General features: G+C 34.4%; 1 pseudogene; it reads right to left on the bottom strand.

The window, feature by feature from the left end:
- Positions 1-1,081: 1,081 nt before the first annotated feature.
- LOC110743072 lies at positions 1,082-13,483 on the bottom strand (annotated as a pseudogene).
- Between the last annotated feature and the right edge of the window lie 9,672 nt (positions 13,484-23,155).

Below are 23,155 nucleotides of genomic sequence, written 5' to 3'. Positions count from 1 at the left end.
AACGAGTTATAACTGCTTGGCTAAATAAAAGGGTGAAATTTTTTTCTGTCTTTTCAGTCTCTTAGTCCTTTGCCTGTGGTATACATCACATTCTAGTTTAATGCTTATTTAATAATCTAACTGTCACTTTCTCGTCTGCAATTGTGAACAGGTTTTTTGAGTTAGGAGGATATTTTGTTTCTAATTATATTTTCCAATGAAGAGAAAGAGCAGAATCAAATAAAATAGTTAAGAAATTACTGTGGTATTCCAAAAGACCAATAATGGTGAAGTGTGTTGTGTGAAGTAGTGGAAACTAAAAATGTAAGTTTCATGAGTGCCAAGGCTGTGTTTTCAGCAACTGACAATGTGTCATATGGCCAAAGGCATCTATGTGTTCATTTATTCATCTAATTAGCATTTATATAATTCTTTACTATCTTTCAAATATGAGCCTAGACTCCAATAGAAATTAAAAGAAATTCTACTTTTGTTATTTATCAAATTTCCAAGTTTTTAATTTTTTCTGATAATTGTTCCATAACTTCTTAATTATTCTAAGCTCTCAATCAGCATACAAGATACAGAGCTTTTTTATTCCATTTCATATAAATTTTTAGAGTGTTTTCTTTTACAGATTATTCATCAAATCAAAATATACTAAACTTAACCATTCCGAATCATGTATTTAGCAATAAATTCCATGGAATTATATATAAGTCTATATTAGATATAAAAATAATAAAAATGACAATTATCCTAAAATAATAAAACAAGATTTAAAAACAAAGTTTATTAAAGTTTGTGTGCCCATTACTTATGTAGTTGGTGTCTTATTACCTTTCTTTTTTTTTTTTTTTCGGAGAAAGAGAAAAATTAAAAAAAAAAAGGAAAGCATCCTGGATAATTTTTCCCATAATAGAAAAACTAGAATTAATTGATGATTTCCAATCTGCTCACATTTTCTGACTAACCTGTCTGATATGACTTAAAGGGAGACATTTCTACTGGAATTTTTGAAGGGTAAAGGGAATCTGTACTCATAATTTGAAATGCAGAAAAGTTCAGGCTTATCTAAAAAGAAAATAATGTAAAAAATAAGAGTATAAAGTGAGCATCATTGAAACCAATCGGTATCAAGAGCTGCTTGAGCATTTTGTTGAGCATAATGGTCACTCCAGAGAGTTTCTTTGAATGCACTCTGATGGGTGATATTCCAGTATAACTCTCAACTTCTTGAAACAGGGCAATTTAATTTTCTCAGAACAAGAAAATGAAAATATCCAACTTGTTTCATTGACTTCTGGGCTACCACTGGGGCTAGCTCTCAGCAGGCCTAAGTGTCCCAAACATAAAGGAATGATTTTTATCCTCCTAATTGGTTTTATTTTATTAACACAAAACATATTCCATTATGTTAAGAAATAGGACATTTAAGACAAGCAAATCTAAGCATCTACGTAATCAAACCAAAACATGAAATAATTGTGTATGCTATTTTGGCCAAGGAAAATACCACATTGTAGAAATTAGTCTGAGTTCTTAAATCACTTTGAAGAGCCATCTAAAAAATTTAATTTTATTAGACATTTGTTCAATTTTCTGGTTTGTGTTGATTAAGCTAAGTAAATGGCAATGCTTTTAAGTAGAAAAAACTTTTTGAATTTGAAATTAGAATACACATGTCCTTAATTTCTACACATGTAAACTTAAGCAAGTGAGGTAACATTAAATTGAGTCTTTCCTCCTCTGCAAAATAGAATTAATTGTAGCATTTTTCCCTGTGTAACACTGTTAGGATCGGAGGATGCAATTAAAACATGTTTGACAATAGTAATCTATTTCTAAATACGAGGCATGTTATTACCTCCATAATTAGAAATGTTAATTATTGAACGATATTACAAATGTACAAAAATGTTTTCACTTATTTTATTTGGCGTTTAGAAATTTTATGATAGTCTATAGCTATTAAAAGTGCTCCAATAACCCAAGTGCTAATATCACCGGGCAGATGAGGATCCAGGTTGGTAGGAACAAAATCTGAATTGTTTATGATATATACCTAATGTCTAGATGTTAGTAGATGATATACTCATCTGGAATAGTTAATAAGTAACATATTATATTCTTAGCACTTTAGTGTCCATGAGTGCAGTATCTTGTCATGCCTTTGCTTGAAGGAAGTAACAAAGAAAATTATCTGCCTAAAGGGAAGGAGGGCATTAGAGAAGGTAGAAACCACATTCACACTCCTCTCCTAATTAAGTTTTAAACAATTATTTATTGATTTCCTTTTGTTGCAGGCATGGGATAACTTTGATATAATATATCCTACAAAGGACAAGAGAGTAGAAAAAGGTAAAAGACACATTTATATGTATTGATTTATTCATTCAACAAAAATTTATTGTACCCAGGACCATTCTAAGCAAAAGGGACACAGCAATAAATAGAACCTTATTCTTGTCCCCACAAAACTTACAGAGAGATCAGTAAACAGATGTTTACAGTAAGGAAACCTGATATGATTGGTAAATGCAGAAAACACAAGAACATTAGCCTAAACTTAGAGTCACTGAAGTCTGAACGAATAACAAATGTATACATTGATACCTGAAAAGTGACTTAGACAAACTGAGAGGTGAAGAGTGTCCTAGGAAGAGCCACTTCTTATATAAATATATGCAGACAAGATGAAAGGAATCCCTCCACTCCACTCCTAACCTGGGACTAAGGTTCTTCCTTAAACACAACCGTTATCACCCTGCAGTTCTAGAACACTCTTCACATTTGCAACTATTTATTTAAATGGCTATCTTATCAATTATTTTGCGATCTCCACAAAGAAAGTGAAATTATTTGCTTTGTTTATCACTGTATCCTCACGTCTTATTACAGGGATGGTTATTTTTTAAAAGCTCAATAAATAAAAGCTAAACACAAAATAAGTTTTAAAAAAAAGTTTAGTGAAGGTACAGCTGAGAACACTAAAAGTAGTTCAGAGAAAAAATGAGATTGAAAGTATGACCAAAGGTCGTATCTTTATTTTAATTTAATGATAAAATCACTGAACAGTCTTATGGGGAGACTAAGCTGATCAGAATTGTGCATTTTGGAATATCGCTTTAGCTTGACAATAAGAGGAATTTGAGAGAGATCTCATCAGGAGAAAGAGATACCAGTTAGGAAAGTGTTGCAATAATCCTTATGATCGATAATGGTAGTCTGGTATAAGGTATAGTGATACATATGAAGAATAGTGGATGCATTCTGGAAATATTTGGAAAGCTAACAAAAAAGGAAAGAAAGACAGAGATCACTATTTCAATTCTGCCTTGACTAATCTCTTTACACAATAAAAAATATATTTAATATCTAATATAAATTCAAATGTGAGCATATAGGGAAGCTCACATCCATAATAAGAAACCATTATAATACCATAGCACAAGGTCTATAACAGAGTAAGTACAAATAAAAATTATAGAAACAAATAAGGAACTTCACTCATTTATTCAACAAATATTAAATGATTACCCATTATGTACCAGGTACCATGTTTGTAACTGCCTTCAAGAAACATGCAGTATTGTGGGAAACTCAAAGAACTATAGTATAACAGTTAACTAGTGACAAACAGCTAGAATTTCCTGAGTGCTTACTAAAAGTGAACCATAGAACTAGATGGATTTATTGCTGTATCTTTCTTAACCCTTCTGAAAAACTTCTGATGATAATGATTTAATGATTGTTATTTATTTATTTATTTATTTATTTATTTATTTATTTATCTATTGAAATGGAGTTCACTCTTGTTGCCCAGGCTGGAGTGCAGTGGCACAGTCTTGGTTCACTGCAACCTCTGCCTCCCAAATGATTCTCCTGTCTCGGCATCCCATGTAGCTGGGATTGCAGGCATGAACCACCCATGTTGGTCAACCTGGTCTCAACACCTGACCTCAGGTGATCCAACTGCCTGGGTCTCCCAAAGTGCTGGGATTACAGACGTTTGAGCCACCGTGCCTGGTAGTAATGATTGTTCTTTCTGTTACCTTTGTTGAATACTCTTCTCCTCAACCACTTAATGTTGAAATGAGTCAAGGACTCAGTTCTTGATTCTCTTCTCATGTCCATCTACACTTATGTGCAATGTGATTTTATTCCTTTCAGTGATTTTAAATGCATGTATTTTCTGTGACTCCTACATATAGATCTGCTACTCAGACCTTGCTCATAAACTCCAAAGTTCTCTATCAACTGCCTACCAGAAATGTCCTCAAGTAACAAAAATGAAATGTTAATACCTGCTTCTTTATCAACTTTTTCCATTTCAGTGGATGGTACAGTCATTTCCAATGGCTCAGGGCAAAAATTGGGGATCATTTTGCACCCCTTTCTTACTCTCATACTGTATAGCTGATTTTATCAGCAAATTCTGTTGGTTTAATCTTCTAAAGATATCCACAATCTGACTGTTTCTTACCTCCTGCATGACCACAAACTTGGTCTGAGCTACTATCATTCCTTACCTTTGTCACGACTGGTCCCTACCTGGTCCCCCGTCATCTGCCATTGCACCCCTGTAGTCCAATCTCACCGGAGCAACCAGAGATATCTTTTTAAATTAAAAGCTAGATAATGTTACTTGTCCGCTAAAAGACCTGCAATAGCTCCGGTTTCCACAGAATTCAAAAACAGGGTCTTCTCAATGGCTTATGTACTTCATTGAATAGTCTCCCAAAAGGGCATGTCTATCTGGAATATTGAAGTTTGACTTTTTTTGGAAATATAGTCTTTGCAAATATGATAAAGTTAAGATGAGGTCATCGTGTATTAGAATGGGCCCTGTTCTAATGACTGGTAGCTAGGAAGAGCAAAGGAAGGATATTTCTCTACAGCTTTGAGAGAAAGCTTGGTGCTACTGACATCTCGATTTTGCATTTATAGCCTTTATAGTCTCTAGAACGATGAAAAAATAAATGTATGTCATTTCAAGCCATCTAGCTTGTAGTAATTTGTTACAACCCTATGAATCAAATATAGCTTAGAAGGTCCTGTGTGATCCGCACCATCCACTCCCCAGTCTCATCACTAGCTTTTTCTACTGTAGCCACCCACAGTGCCTGCTACTTCTCATAAACAACAGGAATAGTTGTACCTTGGGCCAATTGTACTGTCTGACACATTGTCCTGGAATGCTTTTCTGCTGAGTATCTGCACAGCTATCTCATGTCTTTCAAGCCTTTGATCAACTGGGAAGGTCTCAATGAAGCTTGGCTTATCACACTATTTGAAATTGCAATTAGTCACAAGTTACAAAAAGCAAATAATCAAATTTTATTGATACTGTGGGCTTATCACGTTAGACAAAATGTATTGGTAGAATGCCTTGCAAGAGTTTAATGTACCATAATGGAAATAATGAACCCCACATATCTCTTGTGGACACCATAGCATATAAACACAGGAAATATTTTGAGCATAAGTACTAAAGTGAATGGTGTGGGTTCTTCTGATGAATAAGAATTCACATCAAAGAAGATCTCAGAAGGAACAGGACACATGAAAGATGTTTGGAACTGTGAAACTTTGATGGGTCACTTAATATTTCTGGATATATATTCCTCATGTTAAGAATGGAGTGGTGAAACCAGATGATGTTTAAAAAATGCCCCATCCTTAACAATTTATTATCAACTCTACACATGATTAAACAAAATCTTACAGAAAAAGGTGAGCTAATTGGCTATATCCTTTTGCTTATAATAGTTTGCTTTCACCATTAGCATTTGATTTCCTGATGAGTACACAAATGCTACCTTCACAGGCAACAATATGAAAACCACAAATTCCCTAAACTTCTAAAAAATTCCCATTGTTGACAAGATTATAGAAGTTCATTGGCAATATATTTGTGTTTTATCATCCCCAATCTAATTATGAACTATGAAGAAAAAGGTTGATATTGAGGGAACAGTGAAGACTACAGTATTATACTGGGGAAATAAGATATAGTCAATCTGGTAAAAGACAGAAAATATTGAAGAAAGGATCAAATGCTGAAGAAAGAGGCTACTAAAATATATCAGACAGTAATGTATGTGTTTATATGAGAAAACTAGAGAAAGTATGTATCGATAAGATTTAAAATTAGAAGCTGGAATAACAGTCTTAAGAACAACAACAACAGACAAAAAATAAAAAATAAAAAATAAAAAAATAAAAAAAATTAAAAAAAACCACTACTACTTGGAAAACTTGAAATAGCAACAGGAATTTCCATAGATAAGTATTTTTTAAAACAAAGTTTGTCTAAGTCAGATCCACTTTATCCTTCAATTAACTGCCTGTTCTTCGAAATGATAAAATAACGATCTTAGAGTGCCCAAATAATTGAGTGCTCTTGAATTATATGAATAAGATTATATTCTTTGTTCTTTTGCCCTCTACTGAAATTGGTGTAATGCTTGTAAAAAGATATTCACTTGACAGTTCTAAACATGTAAGCCCTCTATTAGCCTAGAAAGCAGGGATAGAATACAAAGGAGATTCCAACAGCTTCACATGAGCTGTGTGCATGCTAAACACTGCTTTTATTGGACCACTTGTAAAGTAAGAGGTTCATAGTTCATAGACCATTCAGCTCTTTCACTGTTGCTGGCATATTCAGAGATGAAACTAATTAACCACATATTTGTAAAATTATTTCGGCTCAGAGAGAATCTCCAGAGATATGTTCCTCAGTTTAATGGTGAATTTGCCTCCATTCTGATATTGGCTAAAGAATGTTAATTCATTTCACTCAAGTTAATAAAATAAATGGACTATTCAACCATCCTGTACTCTTATTTTGCCTTAAACGATGTATTTTTATTTCTATGATCTACAATTTTATTATTTTTACTATGTACGACCTAAATACATAAGGTGGGAGAAAGATGTACTCTAACCTGAAAATCCCAAGTTATGTAGGTGACGTTATAAAAAATTATCTTAAAAGCTTCACACTCAACATCCATGAGCTAATGTTGAGACCTGCAAAGTGGGTGAAATATTTGAAATTATATCAAATAATATTATATATCTTTATAAACTTTATCTGTTGACTGTAGCTAATGTAAAAAAAATACACAATTTAGAAAATCTAAGCACCAAATTCATTATGCACTAGTACTTCCCAGGTATAAGCAATGTTCCCTTATACCAAAAGTTGTCCTCAAAGTGTTGTTCACATTCCTGCATTGGCACAAATTGCTAAGAATTTTATCAAACTGTGAAATGTAACTCCACAGATAAGAAAAAAAGACTCTCTATGATAAACCCCCATTTTTCATTTAATACATGTCAGTTTTCCAAAGTTGATGACCCAGAAAATTTAAAACTCAGAAGAAAAATTCCATCAATTTACAATGTGTAATAATATGGAGAAAAGTTATACAAAATTTGAAAATCAAAAGAATGAAGTCATATCGAGAGTATGGCACGCACTTTTAATGTCATACCAGGGAATTACTTAAGAATCTCTACGTGTGTTTGAATTTATTTTTCAGTTAGAGGTCAAACATTTATATGTTTCATCTTCAATTGTGGACTTATATCTGGTAGAAAAAATAATTCCAAAGATTTTTTAATATTACCATATAGCAAATTAATTATTTAACACTGCAGTCTTATTTTAGCATTTTTTTCCTTCAAAATAGGTATAGACAGATTCTCAATATAATTTTGCTCTATCTTTACAATATTAAGTACTTTATTAAGAATTAATGAATTAAATTAAGATCTGTGGCATGGGTTTATTTATTTAAGAATCATATTTTAAACTATTGAAAATTATGTTTTGATTATAAAACGTTCATGTTAAATAAACTTCAGTTTCTAAACTTTCCAAGTCACCTTCCTTGTTGCTTGATCCTAGGCAAACTATTTCATTCCTAAATCTCACTTTCCTAATCAAAATAAAGAAAATAATAAAATATAATTTTATTCTAATCAACATTAGCATATTCCTTTGAAGTACACATGGACATTCTCCAGGATAGATGATATTTTAGGCCACTAAACAAGTTTTAATAAATGTTAAAGGATTAAAATTGTACAGTGATTCTTTTCTGATCACAATGGAATGAAACTGAAAAACAATAGTAGAAGTGGGAAATCTACAAATATGTGTAAATTAAACAACCCAATTTTTTTTCAGTGACACATTCTTGCTTTAATACTTGTTGTCTTTTTCTGCTTTTGAAACAAGCTCTCAATTACAAAATACCAAACTACACTCAAAAGAGGGTGTAGAAAAAGCTGGCCATTGGCACAGCATGGAGAAGCCCACAAGTAAGCACAGAGAGCAGCAGCAGCAGGTGGCAAGAGGTGGGAGGTGACTGAAGCAGTGGTTACCAATGTTCACAGGAAGCTAAAAGTATCCAACAGGTTGTACTCTAATGTTGGCACAGGTTAGACAGGTTAGACTAGTTACTACCTTGCTGAGTTGCCTCAGTATGTTTGGGATCAGATTCTACACAGCAATACGATTTCTTCCAGTTAAGAATTTTTGGCTTGCACTGATCACAGCATGATTGGAAGGTAGTGGACCAGTTTTGTTAGTTTTTCAAAATGCCATCCCAGACTTGATGAATGTATTGAGAGACTTCAGGAGCTCTGCGCTTCAGTGACAGCATATAATGGGGTTTCCCGGGTGGATACGTAGCTCCGCCAAAATCCAAATGCCATTAGTGAGCTTCAGGGATTTGTACAGCATGTCCTGCCCTTCCACATTCCTCCTGGCAATAATATAAACATTATTGTTTTGCAACTTGCTGGAAACAGTGTCAGCATTTAAATGACATTCCTTAATCTAAAACTGAAGTTCATTTCATTGGGAATATCCTTTCCTGCTGCAAGGAAGACCTGGTGCTCCATTTTGCTATCTTCTAAAAAGCAAACTGAGTGGGGTGAGGTGGCTCAAGTAGAAGACATCAATATTGTTTTTCACAGCCACCAGCAGGTTATTCAGAGTTTCCATCTTCATGACTGCACCCAAGGTGTTGAGAGGAAGGGAGACATCAATGTCCTAGTTTGGCATCAGTGGTGTATGGATGGCCATTCTTGTTAAATTAGGTTGCAAAATCTGTCATATGCTGCAGAGCTGTATTGGTGAAGTTCATTTCCATAAAGATGTGCCCTTGGTGGTGAGTCAATGTTCCTGAAATCTCTAAGCCTTTATCCTTTAATTCAGGTAGCCAGAAAAAGACTTAGGAGCCACATACCCACCAGGCGCCGTGCCTATCCCTGTGGAGACTTCACACAGGTCATTCAGTCCACTGTTGACCACAACAGGTAGGTGAAGAAACAAAGGTTGCAGACATCCATGATAGGATGAAGAATTTTCCCACCAGACTGTCTAGTCCTCCTCCCAAGAGATCCACTGCTCCCATCTGCATGGAGGACACCTGTGGCACATTGACTGAGGTCAAGTTTTAAAAGATGCCCCATAAAATCACCTTAAGAAGGGATTACCTGAGGCTGTTTCGGGTTAGTTGCAGTGGTGGTACCAACAGGGCTGTCACCTGAATCAGTGCTCCCATGATGAAATGGCAACTGTTTACAACGGATTCCATGACTTCCTTCCACAAAAATATTTGGAGACTTATGATACACAGAGACCAAAGAACAAATGTGGCACACGAGCTCTCCAGTAGAGTTAGCTTAATAAGGTCTGTCTCCTCAGAGAGCAGTGACTTCTCAGACAAGACTACTTGTTTAGCTGTGACTTGGTCAGTTGAGAGAACACATCAATAAATATAGCCCCTGTCTTGAAGGTCAGGATTATCAGAATTCTGTACAGCACACTCTTAAACAACAAGTGGATCAAAAAAGAAATCATAAGGGAAATTATAAAATATCTTGAAACTGATGAAAATTATAGCATAACAGACCAAAGCTTACAGTATGCAGCAAACACAATGTTATGAGAAAAATTTATAGCTGTAAATAAATGCTTATATTAAAAAGGAGAAAAGATATCACATTAATAAGCCTAAAATTATACTTTAGCAAATTAGAAATAGAAAAACAAACTAAACACGAAACTAGGTCTAAAAAGGAAATAATAAAAATTAGAGCAAAGTAAGCAAAATCAATAATAGAAAAACAATAGAAATAATAAAGGCAAGAGTTGGTTCTTTGGAGAGTTCAACAAAATCGATAAACTTTTAGCTAGATGGACTAAGTAAAAGAGAAGATTCAAAAAAGTAACATCAGAAATGAGAGAGAGGACATTACTACTATTTCTAGACGTACGAAAATATTACAAGAGAGTACTAAGATAAATTGCACTCCGAAAAATTTAATAGCTTAGATGAAATAGACATGTTCCTGGAAAAACAAAACCTACCAAGACTGAATCATGAAAAAGTAGAATATCTGAATAGACCTATAACAAATAAGGAGATTAAATCAATAATCAACAACCTCCCAACAAAGTAAAGCCCAAGACTAGATAGCTTAATGGGTAAATTTTCTCAAACATTTAAAGAATAATTAACACCCATTCTCCTTAAACTCTTCTGAAAATTTAAAGGAGAACACTTTCAAGCCCAGTCTGAGTAAAGTATTAAACTGATACCAAAACCTAACCAAGAAAATACAGAAAAATAAATCTATAGACCAATATCATGATAAATGAATTACTCACCAAAAACATATCAAATTGAATTCAATAGCTCATTTAAAATATTATACACCATTACCAGTGGAATTTATTCCTGGAATGTAAGAATGGTTTAATATATAAAAATCAATCAGTGTAATACATTACCAGAGTGAAGGGGAAACTAAACCACAAATTGATACAAAAAAAATCAACAACATGATAAGATTCAACACTATTCCATGACCAATCAACCAACTATGAATAGAAAGAAATTACTTCAAAATAATAAAGTCCATGTATGAAAAACCCAGCTAACCTCATACACAATGGTGAAAAACTGGAAGCATTACCATTAAGATTAAAAAGAAGACAAGAATGCTCACTTTTTGTCATTTCTATTCAACAAAGTACTGGAAGTCCTAGCCATGACAATTAGGCAAGAAAAATAAATAAAAGGAATTCAAATTGAAAAGCAATAAGTAAAATTATCTCTGTTCACAAACAGTATAATTTTATAAGAAGAAAACCCTAAATATTTCACAAAAACACTTTTAGAAATAATAAATTCAACAAAGTTGTGGGATACAAATTTAACACAAAAAAAGTTGCATTTTTATACACTAACAATGAACAATATAAAATAAAAACTTTTTCACTTATAATAGTATTGAAAGGAATAAAATAAAATTCTTAGGAATAAATTAAACCAAGGTAGTGAAAGACTTGTACACTTAAAGTATAAAACATTGTTGAAAGATATTTTTAAAGAAATTAATAAATTAAGGCATACTGATTTCATAGACTACAAAACATAATATTGTTAAGATGTCACTAGCCCAGAGATATCTACAAATTCAATGCAATCTCTATCAAAATACCAATGATGACTTTTTTTCCAGAAATTGAAAAATCTATCCTAAAATTTGCATGTAAACTCAAGGAATTCTGAACAGCCAAAACAATCTTGGAAAAGATGAATTAAGATACTTATCTTCTAAATTCTGATTTTAAAACATATTACAAAGCTATGGCAATCAAAACAGTATGGCACTGGCACAAAGATAGACATATGATTAATGAAATGGAACAGGGAATCTGGAAAGAAACCTTCATATATATTTTCAAATGACCTTCAGCCAGATTTCCCAGACCATTTCAATAGAAAAAGAAGCCTTTTAAACTAACTTTGTCAGAAAAATTGGAAATCCACATGCAAAAGAATAAAGTTGGAATCTTAACCCATACTACATTAAAAATTAACACAAAATAGATCAAGGACCTAAACATAAGACCCAAAACTATAAAATTCTTAAAAAGAAAACATAGGAAAAAGCTTTATGATGTTTGACTTGGCAATATTTTCTTGGCCATGACAACAAAGGCACAGGCAAAATAAGTAGGCAAATTAGACATCAAAAATATTTTTTTTCTTTATGCAAAAAAAGACACCATCAACAGAGTAAAAGAACAGCATGCAGAATTAGAGAAAAAATACTTGCAAATAACGTATCTGATAAAGTATTAATATTCAGAATATATGGAGAATTTCTAAAACTCAACAATAAAAAACACAAACAATCCAATTTTAAAATAGAAAAGTAAATAAATAAATGTTCCTCCAAAGGAGATGTACAAATAGTAAGTACACGCATATATTCTCAACATCATTAATAATTAGGGAAATGCAAGTTAAAACCACAATGAGATACCATTTCTCACCCATTACAGTGGCTATTATGAAAGAAACAGGAAATAACAAGCATTGATAAAGATGTGTAGACACTGGAACCCTTGTGTTTTGTTGGTAGGAATGTAAAATGGTATAGCCACTGTAGGCAACAGTATAGCATTTCCTCAAAAAGTTAAACATAGAATCATTCTGTGATCTACCAATTCCACTTTGATTACATACCTGCAACAATTGAAAGCAGGGACATGAAGTGATATCTATACAACTATTTTTATAGCAGCATTATTTGCAATAGGCAAAAGGTAGAAGTCAATGGATAAACAAAATATAATTATATACATACAACGAAACACTATTCAGCCTTAACAAAAAAATGCTATTCTGGTACATGCTAAAACATGAATGGATCTTAAGGACATTATGCTGAGTGAAATAAGCCATTGACAAAAGGACAAATACGAGGATTACACTTAGGTATCTAGAGAAGTCACATTCATTGAGGTAGAAAGTAAAATGCTTGTTTCTCAGGGCTTCTGGGAGGGGGAAATAGGAAGTTATTATTTAATGGACACAGTGTTTCAGTTTCACAAAATAAATAAAAATTCTGTGGATGCATGGTGGTGATGGTAGCACAACAATACTAACACACTTAATTCCACTTAACTGTATACTTTAAAAGGGCTAACATGGTAAGTTTCATGTTATGTATATTTTACCATAAATTAAAAATAAATATTGAAGAAAATAAAACTATAAAAAGTGGATAGAATAAATATATCTGTGTTCCTCCTACAATATCATCCTTAATCCAGCCTTTGAGGAATATAGTGCTAGTGAGAACTCGACAAACTGAATACATGGCTCTAGAAAGACTCCCACAGAAGCAAATTAACAAATTTGCCCTTGTGAGTCCTTCAGTTACTAAATCTTCTTGAAGTATTCCTTTTTGTTTAGTGGGAGTATAATTTTTTTTCTATAAGCATGAACATATGTTCTTCACTCTACCTTCACCCTAGCATTTCCTAGCATAGAAATTCAGAAACATAACATCCATGCTATTCTTGTGCTGAAGATCCAATATTTGCAATAGGCAGCCCTGTACATATGATCTTTGTCCTTACAGTGTCTGCAGACTCAATTTCCTGAAATTCTCTCTGCATTGCTTCAAGTGGCAAAAGCATTTTCTATGTCGCTATGAACTGAATTTTTTTCCCTCAAAAATTCAAATTTTGAAGCTATAACATCAAATAGTAATATAATATAATAAATAAATAAATAGTATAATAAATAGTATAGAATGAAATAGTAAAAATAGTATTTGAAGATAGGGCCTATAAAGACATGATAAAGGTTAAATGAGGTAATAAATTGTAGCTCTAATCCAATAGGGCTGGTGCCCTTTATAAGAAGAGACACCACAGCAGTCTCTTTTCCAGCACACAAACAAGAGGTCATGTGAGCACACAATGATATCATGACCATCTACAAGCCAGGAAGGAAACCCTCACTAGAAACTAAATGCTGTTGAACTGTGATCAGTGAGAAAATATATCTCTGGTGTTTCAGACATCCAATCGATTGCATTTTGTTATGGCTGCCTGAGCAGACTAGGACATAGGCTCTTCTGGCTTGATGTTCTTCTTTTTCTCATATTACCACAAATGAAAATCAGACTCAAAAGATTTTTAAATTGGAAGTATCTTTCATGGAGTTCCCTGAGCCCAAGTGCACAGAGCTTTAGGGAAAAGCAGAGATCCTCGATCATGCTGTTTTTGTTTGTTTGTTTGTTTTTTGTTTTTTATTGAGATGGAGTCTCCTCTATTGCCCAGGCTGGAGTGCAGTGGCACGATCTCTGCTCACTACAACCTCTGCCTGCCAGGTTCAAGTGATTCTCATGCCTCAGCCTCCCAAGTGGCTGGGATTTACAGATGTGCACCACCACTCTTGGCTAATTTTTGAATTTTTAGTAGAGACGGGATTTCACCATGTTGGCCAGTCTGGTCTCAAACTCCCGACCTCATGTGATCCACCCATGTGATCCAAAAGAATCAAGGGGATTAGCTGGAGGTTGTCCTTGAATCCACATTACAGTGATTTCAACAATTTGGGATCAGAGAAGGTGATAAGAAGTGGTCAGACTATGCGTACATTTCAAAAGTAGATTTAGGGCTGGGTGTGGAACTTGTGCCTGTAAACTCAGCACTTTGGGAGCCAAGGTGGGAGGATTGCTTGAGCCGAGGAGTTCAAAATCAGCCTGGGCAACATAGTGAGACTCTGTCTCTATAAAAGCTTGGAAAACTGTAGCCAGGTATGGTAGTGTGCACCTGTAGTCCTAGTTACTCAGGAGACTGAGGTGGGAGGATCACTTGAGTCCAGGAGGTCAAAGCTGCAATGAGCCATGGTTGTGTCACTGCACTCCAGCCTGGGTGACAGGGCAAGGTCCGGTTTCAAAAATATATATGTATACATCGTAGGATTTGGTGATGAATTAGATGTGGTTTGTGAGAGAAAGAGAGCAGTGAAGAATGACTCCAAGGCATATAGTCTGTTGTAGGCTGAATTAATTGCATTCTGAATACGTGCTAATCCCAGGAACCTGTGAATGTTAAATTATATGGCAAAACGGATTTAGGAGTTGAAATTAAGTTAAAGATCTTGAAATGGGGAGATTATTTTAGATTTTCATGGAGGCTCAATGTAACCAGAAAAATCATTTTAAGGACGACTCAGGAATCATCAGAGAGGAAGAGGGCTACGTGATGACAGAAACGAAGGGAGAAAATGCTATGTAATCTACGGTAAGGAGCCAGGAATAAAAACAGCCTCTAGGTACTGGAAAAGGTAAGAGAATGAATTATACCTTTGAGCCGTTAGTACAAACCAGCCCTGACAACATCTTGATTTTAGCCTGATAAAACTTGCTTGAGACTTTTGATTTCCAGAATTGCAAGAGAATACATTTGTGTTGCTTGAAGCTATAAAAATTGTCAGAACTTGATACAACAGCAATAGGAAACAAATGCAGGGTTTACGTAACTGAAAGGATAGAGAAGAATGGAGGAAGACAGGAAGAAGCAAGTTTAGGACTGTACATGAATATCAAGGAATTTGGATTTGAATATGATTACTTGAGGTAACTTTAAAATATCAAGGTGGAAAAGTCAAATAGATTGGTGGATACATAAATCTATAATACAGAAGAAGGTTCCTAGTTGGATAAATAAATTTAGAAGTAAGCAGCATTATGTATTTGGTATGTAATTCATGAGTCTCAGAAGAATAGTCTAGGCTATAAGTACAGTTGGAGAAAAGAAAGAAAAATACTAAAACCAGCAGTTCTTCAAAGTTTAAAGACAGAAAACTCAAGGTAATTCAGGAAAGCAGTGGTCAGCGAAGTAAAGAGAAAACTAAAAGGCTAGTGTTTTGAAGGCCAGATAGAGAAAGTATTTTAAGAAAAAGTGAGGATTAGTTGTGTCAAGTGCTGCTGATAGAATAGAGCAGACTGAAAATGCACCATTAAATTTAGCAGCTTGTGTTCGTTTATAACTTTGATGACAGCAAAAACTATAACCTTAATAAGACCTGCTTCGGTGGAAGGAGGGGGCAAAGTCAAATGAACTCTGGAAAAAATAGGTGAAGAGAAAAAGGAGACCCTGGTCAGAGTATAGCATCCTTGAGCTTCAAGAAGGAAGGCACTCCAGTTTGCAAGTCAAGGAAGGCACGTTAGATAAGAATATAAGCAGTCCACATATTGCTGTGAAGATTAATGAGCTAAAACAAAAGGTCCACATATCTGCACAAAATAGTTACTCAATTCAATGTGAGTATTATTATTAACATAAAAATTATCCCCAGAATCTGATAAATTGTGTTAGTAGGATGTCCACGTTACAATCAAAGAAATTAACTTTTAGCTAAATTAGCTGAATTTCCCAGGTATATTGCTCTACCTCACTTTCCAGAATACCTTACAATATGAGCAAAGTTGCATAATGAAAAAAATTCTGGTCATGAAAGACAGAAAACTTGGATTTGAAAAACTTTTCTGTTATGAAATATTTATCAATATTGTGGTTTTAAAAACAACTTCAATTATTCATGTTCATAATAGAACGAATGATACCTTCCTTACACAAGGTTGCTGACAGGATTAAATAAAATTGTTCAGGTTAAAAATTTTTATAAACTGTCCGACATTTTGAAAACGGTATCACAAAACTGAGACAAATCTTTTCTCCATTGGAGAAATATTCTTAGAGCAAAGAAATCTGAAAATTGACTTTCACTGAAGACTGAATGCTGGCAGACAGATGAAGAAAGTGGCTCAAACATAGGAGAAAGCATAAAAGAAATTATTTGACACACTAAGGAAAACTGTATTTATGTTTGAGCGCCAAACGCGAAAGTCAAAAGCAACAAAGAAAGGCATAAAATGCCAGACCTTTGAGAAACTCAGAAATGGTGGGGGAGTGGGGAGATGCAGCAGTTGTCATGAAGGTGTCATCCTGGAAGTTTAGTTAGTGATAGATTGAAAATGAATGGAGGCCAGTGGTTCATATATTAGACTCACAGGTAAAAGAAACCAGGGCCCATGCGAGATGGAAATAAATTCAAATAGGATGGGGTAAATTACAGAGATTTAGTCAGTTGTCAATCAAGGTGATAATTCCTTAAATTCTCATCAGAAAATACTACTACTTTTACTTTCTTAATTAGACTCTTTCCTTTAGTGATCTCACTTACTTATAGACCTTTCCTCCAAGTAAAAACAAGAAGAGTGTAGATTTAAACTAGCCCTTCTGCTCATTTGACTTCTGGTAAATATTTTTTGTAAAAATAAGATAATTGGAAATAATTAAATAAATACAAATGAAGTAAGTGTACACAGAATCACACATACACACACAAAATGCTGGGACCCAGGCAATCAGAGCTCGGAGAAATACAGATTGAGTTCAGGCAATGGAGAAGAGGAAGTCGATTTGTCCAGGCTAAGACATTTCTTTAGTTTAAGGTATAAATGGAATGCAGTAAAATTTCAAAAAACAAAACAGAAGAATTAGTAGTTTCTAGGGTTTTCTTTATTATTCGTTTTTATTTATGTAAAACTTAGATCAGATACTTAGTCATATGCATTCCAAACTAAAACCATTAGACCTGTATGTTTCCTGATAAAGTTTGCATCATTGCTCTAATCATTCTCCAAGTTATTATCACTCATATTCTAAAAAACTCTGTACTTCATTTTTCTTCACAGTGATGAGTACACTAAAGTCACTAACATGAGGAAAAAAAGGCTAACCTTTAAGGGCATTTTGAAAATAGATGTTGAGAATATTTTGTTAGTAATTTAACTAATTCTCAATATACAGAATAAAAAGAGACACATCAGCTTTTTTTCCTTCCAAAACATTAATAATGTGCATAGGAAGGCAATGCTGTCATTCTAAAGCTCTAAATTAAACTGTCTGTTAATGGAACCCACCACAAGGCAATTGTGAGGGTCAAATGATAAGATCTATGTACAAGATAAGCATAGTAGTTGTTCTATAATAAGGACTCAATAAAAGTAGAATATGTATTATTATCAAGATATATTATTTTCTTAAAACAGATTTATCTTTACTGCAGAAATAATAATTACTTTGTTCCTAGACATGCTTCATTAATATGAAAGCAAAATTTGATGTTTCAGTGTATCATTGATTTTCTTAAATCTAATGTTTTTTTTATTTCCCTCATTAATACAAAGGAAAGCTTCTTGTATATCCATCTTTGCTATTGCGTCTTTAAAACTATAATGCTTACATTGTGCAAATAGTATATTTCATAAGACTGAGAGTATTGTATGTACTAATAAAGTGTATATAATTCATTAATAGATTTTGTTTTAAATTATGGAACTCCAGGATGCATAAAAATTTTTTAAAGGAGCTTAAACTATTCTGATGGCTTAAGTCAAGTATTTCTTTTGTGAATTATATTAACCTGTCTGTAGTAACTATACTATGATAGGTTTGTTTATTTTAGAATTTTTAAAAAATGCATTAACTATCTCAAATGTGTTTTCTGGTGTATTATCAGTAAAGAAAGTATTTTCTCCTCGCAATTGTCATCAGAGGAGTATCTATTCTTCTCAATAGAAAAAAGTATAAAGCAAGTAAACATTTTTAAAACAAATTTCAGCATAACTCGAGAAGTGTTTACTCAGGAAAAAATGAGTAATGCATTAGATTAAAAAACGAGTCTGTAGCATTCTTGCCTATAGGCATTTCCATCTTATCAGTTTGGTTTGGCAAAATCCCACAGCTTTACTTGATGCTGGTTATGGACTCAAATCAGGGCCGTTAGAAGAGCACGTAGAAATTCAGTGGGAAGATTTAGAAGCAAGAGAGCCAGAGAAGAACTGAAATAATAAATTTTTCAAATACAATTGGCTGGCAGCTAAAATAAAAATGTGTGAGAAACCCCAGAGAGTTCCGTGAAAATTGAAAGCCTGGGGAGAATATGAACTTGCTGAACCTTTGCATATAATCCTCAACTCACATATAGCTGGGGTGGTAGGAGTAGAAAACTTACGGTATTACTTTGAGGTGCTTGAGCACATCCTTTGCTGGAATCACTAAGTAGTGTCGAACTATACGGACACAGGGGAGATCCCAGGGGAATCAGGAAAAAAAAAAAAAAAAAAAAAAAAAAAAAAAAACAGAACAGATAAATGAGAAGCTGTGATATGGCTTCGATGTGTGTCCCCGCTCAAATCTCATGTCAAATTGTAATCCCCAATGTTAGAGGTGGGGCCTGGTGGAAGGTGATTGAATTATGGGAGAGGATTTCCCTTTTGGTGCAGTTCTCATGGCAGCCAGTGAGTTACAACAGATCTGGTTGTTTAGAAATGTGTAATATCTGCCACCTCACCCTATTCCTCCTGCTCAGGCACGTAAGACGTGCCTGCTTCCCCTTCACCTTTCATTATAACTGAAAGTTTCCTGAGGCGTCCCCGGCCATTCTTTCTGTACAGCCTGTAGAACTGTGAGCCAATTAAACCTCTTTTCTTTATAAGTTATCCAGTCTCAGGTAGTTATTTATAGCAGTATGAATATGGACTAACAAATGCTGTATAGCATAATGGAGACCTATTTCACAGTTTGAGTGCAGATAAGATAATTGACTACTAAAATAAACAAAAACAACCTTCAGGAGAACAAAAGAGTGCCCAAAATTAATATATATCTGTCACGTATAATTATTAACCAAATTGCTATTCATGAACTAGACAAAGAAATAGGAAAGGGAACAATAACGAGGAAAACAGAAAAACAGCCAGTAGAAATTGGCTTCAGGTGGCTCTAGACGTTAGAGTAGATTTTTTTTTATATATAATTTATAAAAATAGAGATTATGTATATATTCAAAGAAATGAAGGAATCCATGTTCAAATAATCAAAGAAAAACATGCACCAAATAAATCAATAAGAAATCTCAATGGAGGTTGTAAATTATAAAATAAAATTGTAAATTGTAAAAAAGGTTGCAAATTGTAAAAAAAAGAAATGAATGTAAATTAGAGGACTCAAAAATGTAATAGCTGGATTTAAAATCTCTGCTGTTTAATAAGAGACTTGAAATAAATCAAGAATTTGTAAGCCTAAAGATAAAACAACAGAAATTTTAAAATTCAAAAAATGGAGAGAAAAAAATGAAAACAAACAAACAAACAAACAGATATTTAGTGGTATGTGGAACAAAAGGAAGCATTTCAACATAAGTGAATTGGAGTTCCAGGAAATGAATAAAAACATAAGGGATCAGAAAAATATCTATAGTGATAGTGATTCCAAACACTCAAAATTTGATGAGAAAGATTAACTTACAGATCTAACAACTTCAATGAACCCCAAACAGTAGAAACAAAGAGAGTATCATACCTGAATATATCAAACAGCTGAAAGCTAAAAATAAAGAAAATTATTGAAAGTATACATTATTGAAAGTATCATTTGGTGCAAATAAACCAAATGATACAATTAATGGCTGACTTCTCACTAGAAAAAAATGGAGGAAAAAAAGACATTGAAATAACATATTTGAACTGCTGAAGGAAAAAAAAAATTCTACCAATTATGAATTTTCATATTCAATGAAATTAGGTTTTAGAAATGTATGTGAAATAAAGGTTTTTCCAATTAACAAGAAAGAATTAAAAACTAACACAAGTTCACTGCAGGAAATACTAAAGGAGGGACATCAGGTTGAAAGAAAGTGTTATCAATGTATAGTCAAATCCATAGAGAGGAATGAAAAGCACTAGAAATGTTAACATAATAAATATAAATAAGTAATTTATATTTATATATAAATATATTTATATAAATATATATTTAAATAAATAGAAATAATATATTTAAATATATATATAAGGTAAATATTCATGTAATACTCTTCACTTAATTTGTATAAAGGGCATATAATAGAATAGATGATTGCAAAAATAATTGCCATTTTTGCATTATTGGAATTCGCCATTTGATATTGGAATACATTCTTAAATAAACCTGCTTATGTTATACATTGTTTTAATGAGAATTTCTCACTTTATGTCTTTTTGTTTATTTGCTTGTTTTTACTAATGATTTATTACCTACTGTCTATTTTATGTTTATTTTGGACTATGAAAACGATGTTAGACAAAAAGCATATTCCAGGAATTTTTCTTATTTGAATTCAAAATGGGTCATAAGGCAGTGGAGACAACTGACAACACAGTTTGGTGCAGGAACTGCTAATGAACATACAGTGCAGTGGTGGTTCAAGTTTTGCAAAAGAGACAAGCACCTTAAAGATAAGAAATGTAGTGACTGGCCATTAGAAGTTGACAACGACCAATTGACAGCAATCATCCAAGCTGATCTTCCCACAACTACATGAGAAGTTGCTGAATAATTCAAGGTCTACCATTCTATGGTGGTTCTGCATTAGAAGCAAATTGGAAAATATAAAAGTTCAATTAAGTGGGTCCCTCATGAGTTGAGCAATATTTTTTTTAAAATATGTAGTTTTGAAGTATCCTATTCTCTTATTCTAAGCAAGAACAATAAACCGTTTCTTGATCAGATTGTGATGTGTGATGAAAAGTGGATTTCGTATGACAACCAGTGATGACCAGCTCAGTAACTGGACTGATAAGCAGGTCCAAATCACTTCCCACAGTTAAAATTGTGCCATTAAAAGGTAATGGTCACTCTTTGGTGGTCTGCTGCCAGTAATATCCAATACAGCTTTCTGAATCCTGGTGAAACCATTACATCTGAGAAGTATGCTTAGCAGTCGATGAGATGCACCAAAAACTGCAATGCCTACAGCTGACATTGCTCAACAGAAAGGGTACAATTCTTCACCACCACAACACTTAACTGCACATCAGACAACCAATGCTTCAAAAGTTGAACGATTGGGCTACAACGTTTTGCCTCATCCACAATATTCACCTGACCTCTTGCCAACCGATTACCACTTCTTCAAGCATCTTGACAACTTTTTGCAGGAAAAATGCTTTCACAACTAGCAGGATACAGAAAGATCTTTTAAGAATTCATAAATTCCCAAAGCACAAATTTGATTCTATAGGCATAAACAAACTTAATTATCATTGTTGAATATGCATTGATTGTAATGAATCACATTTTGATTAATAAAGATTTATTTGAGCCTAGTTATAATGATTTAATATTCATGTTCCAAAACCACAGTTACTTTTGCACCAATCTATATTATGTAAAGATTATAGAGATTCCCGTTCAAGGTGGTAGACCAGAAGCAACTAGTGAGCTCAGCTCTCACAGAGAGGAAACAAGATGATGAGCAAATGCTAGCTCTTCAAGTGGACCATCCAAGACCACGTTGGGATTCAGCAAGGAAGCAACAGAATCCATGGAGAACAGAGAGGTGCAAAGATAGGCAGCTGCCCACCCAGGACCAGTACAGATCAAAGAGAAGCTCCCTAACATGGGGAAAGGGAGAGTGAGAACCCCCCAAAGACCCACACTTCTGCCATGGACCTTTGCAATCCTGGCAATCAGAAAGCCACCTACACCTCTTCCCGCCCAGCCTTCCAGACAGACACAGAACACCACTTGATTCTGCAGATGCACCGCTCAAGCCCATAAGGAGTTCCATTAGCCTTGGATTCCTGAACACCTTAGTGCCACCTGCCTTATCCCCACCAACAAGAGAGGACAGGCTCTTTGCAGACCCCTAGGGTAGATGCTGCATCGCTGGTGCTGAGGAGTGAACAGACTACAGACCTTGCCCCCACTTCTCCTTGCCAGGCAAGGGCCACAGGCTTGGGCCCCAGGGCAGATGTTCCATCCAGGAGGTAATTGGCAGGCCCTTCTCCAGAGGTAACTGACAGGCTAAGGAGAGAACAAAGGGACTGACAGCTTTCACAGGTCACAGCCTGCCACAGCATGCCACAGTCACAGTACTGAGAGGCAGCCAGATTGCTTACTACAGGACTCCCCCTCCTCTGCTACTCCCTGACTAACAGAGCTTGTTGCCTTCTGGCATCCTAGCTCCCTCACCCTTCCCCTACATGAGCATTTAAGCTGTGGCCCAGAACCTTTCTTAAAACCCTAACCCCACAGGCCTGTGGTCTTCATTTGGTTTCCCACCACTGAGTCATTCTGCCTACCTGTTCCTGAGAGTTTGGCCAAAGACTTGGGGACCAGGCCATCTCCCTCCATCACAGCCAGCACCTGAACCCTGGGCTGATCAAACCCCCATCCAGCCCTATAAGGACTCATACAGACTGCCCAATGGGCCATCTAGGGGCT

The sequence above is a fragment of the Papio anubis genome, chromosome 1, assembly GCF_008728515.1.
Source record: "Papio anubis isolate 15944 chromosome 1, Panubis1.0, whole genome shotgun sequence".
NCBI lineage: Eukaryota > Metazoa > Chordata > Mammalia > Primates > Cercopithecidae > Papio > Papio anubis.
The sequence above is the reverse complement of the archived record's forward strand: the minus strand, read 5'-3'. Positions and strand labels throughout refer to the sequence as shown.